This window comes from Propithecus coquereli, unplaced genomic scaffold (assembly GCF_000956105.1).
Source record: "Propithecus coquereli isolate 6110/MARCELLA unplaced genomic scaffold, Pcoq_1.0 Scaffold20, whole genome shotgun sequence".
Lineage (NCBI taxonomy): Eukaryota > Metazoa > Chordata > Mammalia > Primates > Indriidae > Propithecus > Propithecus coquereli.
The window spans coordinates 12,159,075-12,164,463 of record NW_012144967.1 but is presented as its reverse complement, the minus strand read 5'-3'; the positions used below and the strand labels follow the sequence as shown (position 1 = coordinate 12,164,463).

At 45.9% G+C, this 5,389-nt stretch overlaps 1 pseudogene; it reads left to right on the top strand.

Moving 5' to 3' along the window:
- Positions 1 to 398: 398 nt before the first annotated feature.
- LOC105809825 lies at positions 399 to 4,803 on the top strand (annotated as a pseudogene).
- The last annotated feature ends 586 nt before the right edge of the window (positions 4,804 to 5,389 follow it).

Genomic DNA, 5,389 nt, shown 5'->3' with positions numbered 1-5,389 from the left:
GCAGAAAGGGTACACCCAGAGCATGTGCTCCAGTATCAGAAGCTTTTCAATTGTTTAGGTAAAGTGTTGACCTGGTGAAAAGATGTTTGAGGAAGTAGGGTGAATGCAAAACCACAGGGTTTGGAGAAGGTGGTCAAAATCTTTGATGGTGTCGCTGAGTGGTTCTGGGCAGGTTCACATCCTGGCTGTGCTATTTAGGAGCAGCTGCATGTGCTTCAGCAAGTTACAAAACCCCTCTGTCCCATGGTTCCTCAGCTGCAACCTGGAGCTAATGCTGCACTGGTCTCATAAGGTAGCTGTGAGAATGAGTTAACATGTGTGAGAGGGCTTAGACTAGTACCCTGCACATAGTAATGGTTCAGTGGATGTTACCTAAGTTGCTGATGGTGATAACGGTGATGACAAAGATGATGATATACTCCCCTACCAACCAGACACCCCAGGTGACCTCTCGCCCCAACCCCTGTGGGCCCTGCTCCCTTGGTGTTGGGCCCCAGCTATGCCTCGGATTCCAGGTAGGGGAGGATGCTCCTGCCCTTTCAGGGTCTCAGGTTGCTTATTCTGTGACCATCTGACTGCTGCCAGTCCCTATCCATGCTGTCTCAGCCCCTTGGGGGCAGGACTGGGGAGCAGTGGCCCTGCTGATGAGCTGGTGTGTTGTGCCTGGTCAGCAGGGTAGGTCAAGGGCAGAGCTGCTTTCCTCAGCAGGGCACTGAGCCTTGCCCCAGCTCCGCCCCTCACTTGCTTTTGCTTCTTCTTAGCAGCTTCCTACGACATCTACCCAGAAGCCTGGACAGGCACAGGCTTGACCCAGGTCTTATAGCCAATGAATGGCCAAGGCCACATTCAAACTCAGGCAGCCTGGCTTTTAACCACTTCACTAAAACCCACTGCAGCAGATCCAGACATCAACGAAGGTTCCAGAGGTCCTGACGCCTCAGTGCCCTTAGGCAGGTAAATGCTGATGGGCTGAGACAGACTTGTCATACATATATAATAAATAAATTATAATAAAGCAGAATTCAAGCCAAAACTCTGCAGAAAAGCAATCCCTTCTGTTCCTTTGCAAACCACTCCAAAACTTAGTGGCTTAAAACCACGAAACTCACATTTGCTCGTGATTCTGCAACAGGGGCAGGGCTTGGCAGGGACAGCCCATCTCTTTCCCACATAGCATCAGCCGGCGCTGCTCCACTGAGGCTGCAGGGTCCAGTTCCAGGATGGCACACTCACAGGGCTGGACGTCCATGCTGGCCGTTGGCTGGGGCCCAGCGGGGCTGTTGCTCAGAGCCTACCCATACAGCTGAGTGGGACTTCTGCAGCACGACAGCTGCGCTCCAAGTGCAGGCAGCCCAAGGGGGCAGACCCAGTGTAGGTACTTTGCAAACCTCTGCAGGCATTTTCTTGCTAATGCCCCATTAGCTTAAGCTTGTCACCTGGCCAGGCCTGGCGTCAGTGTGGGAGGGGACTGCACACAGGGTGCTGGGAGCTGTGGTCTATTGGAAGCCACCAAAGAGACAGTCTGCCTAAACGTCTTTCCCCAAGGTTCACCCTTTGTTCTCTTGATTCCCTCCTTTCCAGCTTGCCCTGAAGCTTGCTTCGCTCAGGACCCTCTTTCTCACCCCAGTCAACCCCCCTTTGTTGAATCCCTCCTTCCAGCCAACAGACACACTCGAATCACAGCCACCCAAACCAGCTCCTCGCAGCCCTGCTTCTCCCTCAAGGCACTGCCCTCTCTCCAGTCCTTTGCTTCTAAAAATCTTCAAAGAGCTATTGATGTTGGAAGCAGAAAAAGTCACCTAAAGCCAAATTGCTAAGTTTGCTGAGTATTCTGATTTGCCCATTCTAATGAAATATTTCTTCGATGGTTTCAGCGAAGATGAATACATACTTGTAATGACCATATTAATAAATATATTCAATAATATACTCTTCATGAATATAAATATAAATATTATTAAGTATGAATTGTCCGATTTTCTGAAGTACTAAATTTGGCGGTTGATATCTCTGACATTTCATTTTGACATTTCTTGTTTTATTTTTATTGTGAAGGTACATCCTCAGTCTTTGAAATGCAAATTTTGGCTTGTGATTTCATCTTTCAAAAAAATTTTCAGAGCAATTTCTGTGAAACCGTGGATAAGTAAAAAATTCATGTTATTTTTGAATATGAGTTCTGTCTTGAACCAACGCAGCACAGAGAGCTTGAAATATCAACGAAGCGTTTGGGAAGAATGTGGCTAATGAATCAAACATCAACAGTATGTCAATGATTTGAGAAGGTCCGTTCTGGTGATTTTTATCTTGGAAACGAGGCATGTAGGTGACCTGAGACCAAGGTGGATAATGAAGCTGTAGTGGAAGCGAATCCATCTCAACCTACGCATGAATTGGCAGCTAGGTTTGATGTTACTATTCCAATAAAATATTGGGCCATTTGAAACAAGACAAGGTAAAGAAGCTGGACAGATGAGTTCTTCATGAATTAAATGAGTGTCAGAAGAGAAATCATCCCAAAACTTGCCTTTCTTTGCTGTCATGACATAAAGGAGAACCATTTCTACACTGTATTGTTATGTGTGATGCAAATGGATTCTTTTTGACAATTGCAAGTGTTTGGCACAATGGTTGGATAAAGATGAAGTGCCGAAACACAGTCCCGAACCGAATATTCATCCAGAAAAGCTAATGGTGTCTGTTTGGTGGTCCAGCGCTGGTTTTATCCACGATGGCTTCATGAAACCTGGTCAATCAATTATAGCAGATGTCTACTGCAACCAATTGGATAAAATGATGAGGATGCTTGTTATTAAGCAGGCGAGATTGGTCAGCTGAGACAGGCCAATCCTCTTACAAGATACCGCTCAATGACATGTCGCACAAACAATGCTGCTCAAACTACAGCAGCTGGACTTGGAAACTCTCTGTCATCCACCATATTTACCAGACCTTGAACTAACTGACTACCGCTTCTTCCAGGCTTTGGACCACTTCTTGCAAGGAAAAATACTCACTTCTCCATAAACTGTGGAAAAGGCCTTCTGTGATTTAATTGCCACTCTCTCTCCAGGCTTCTTTGCTGCTGGCATAAACAGGCTACCTTTAAGATGGCAAAACTGTGTCGATAGTTTAGGCACATACTTCGATTAATTGTACTGCTTCTTGTTTGAGATATAATAAACTAAACTTTTGATTCAAAATCGGACATTTCGTATTTAATGATTTATGAACGAATATATTTATAAGAAGCCTAAAACTACCCCATGACTCTTAGCTTTCAGTAGATTGATGTTTCATGAAAAATATATCCATAAGTGGAATATATTCATTGAGAGGAATTTTCTTCAAAATTAATTTTGAAAAATTTTCCAAATTGGCACACATCTCTTAATCAAAAAATTCCATGCATCCATCCATCCATCCATCCATCCAACAGATATTTATTGAACACATGCCCAACACTGGGGACACACAGTTGAACTCAGCTAATAACTAATAACTCAGCCCTGGCTCTCATAGAGTTTACAGTCTAGTAGGGCAGACAGTTATGAATTAAATAATTAAATGATTATTTCAAAGAAATACTGAAATTGCAACCATATAGCCAGTGCTGTCACACCATTTTCAGCCCATGGCATGCCCTTTGGCATTTACCACTGTGGTACTTTGATTATGCTGCTCCCCTGGCTTGCAAATGCCCTTTCCCACTTTCTCGGCTTGGCACACACCACGCAGATTTTAAGACCCCAGTCAAACAGCACTCGCTCTGGTTCTGCTCTGGCTCCCATCCCCAGGAAGGATTAACTGCTCCTTCATTTACGCTCTTGCAGCACTTCTGGCAGAGAACATATCAAACCATAACATACTACGTGTTTGCGTCTTTTCTGTTAGATCATAAGCTTAATAGGGTCAGGAATTCTGCCTTCAGAGCCTTGCCTGTAGTAAGCGTGCAATAAATGTAAGAAAAAAACCCCAAGGCGTTGGTACCTGACGTGGAAAAATACCCTCGAGTTCCTGTTAGGGGGCAGATAACCCCATTCACACTCTCATCTTTTTAAGGCCTCTTAGGATTTGTTCCACAGTACAGACGTTAACAATAAACTCGAGGGGAGGGGCCGCCTGCGGACCTCAGCCCCGCGCTTCCTGGGTGGGCGCCTTGTTGCCTCATCTTTGCACCCCCAGCATCTGGCAGCGTTGGCATGTAGAAATCTGTGCCTGCATGTAGGCACTCGAGAAATCTGTGTGAAGGGAACGGTCCCTGTGACAAGCAAGCGGACTTTCTTCTTCCCCGTGACACACCTGCTCCTGGCTGCCACCATCGCCGGCGCAGAGCAGAACCGCCCTTCTCCGGGGAAGCCCGTGGGGACCCCGCTGGCCTAGGACAGCGGGGGTGAAGCGAGGCTGCAATCCGATGAGCTGAACAAGCTGCGTGTGCGACCCAGGGGCACCCGGCCGCCCACAGAACCCCAGGAAGAGCGCAAGGACTTTGGCCAAACAGGCCCGTTTCAGAAAATAGTTGGTGGTTTAACTGAGCTTGTGGACCACCTTGCAAAAGCAGCAGAAAATGAGAGGACGAGGCCATCGGTGCGCTGAACGTGCTCAAATCTACAGCAGGCAGAGAAGCCCAACAGCAGCAACTTCAGGCGCTAAAATTGTGGAAGGCAACATGTGGCTAGAAAGATGTTGGGTTGAATGGGAAGCTTTGTGCAAAGTGGAAGCGCAGGACAAGATGAATTTACTGACCAATTTATTTTTCAGACTCGACAAATGAGAAGGAATGTGAGGAGCGCGCCTCTCTGAAGGCAGCGATAAAATCTGGGGGGACTTGTTTTAACCATCAGTGCACATCTGCTAGGAACGTCAGTGCCACGCAGCCAGTGGCCATGGTGGTACAAGCACTCACTCACCTTCTGCATTCTTAGTTTGAACTAAGCAGTCTGTAAATGTCGATCCTTTTTTTTTTTTTTTGTAGATTCATAAAGATTTGGAAGGAAAAGCAATAAATCATTGTTTTCCTAAATAAATAAACTTAAGGGAAAAATACCACTTCTGTGTGCTTTTATATGCACAAGGTATCTCTGGAAATATCCACAAGGAGCTATCATATTTCATCAAATATAAGCTGCTATCAATTGTGAGATGCTTCATTGTTGTGTGTACAACAAAGAAAGGGAGAGGCAAACGCCCAGAATGGCTGACGCAATACCGAAGGAGAAGAGCAAAGGAGGAGGACTGATGCTACCTAACTTCAAGACTTCCTATAAAGCTACAGGGATCAAGACACTGTGACACTGGCAAAAGAATAGACAAATAGATCAATAGGACAGAATAGAGTGCCCAGAAATAGACCCATGTAGATACAGCCAACTGATCTTTGTTAAAGGAG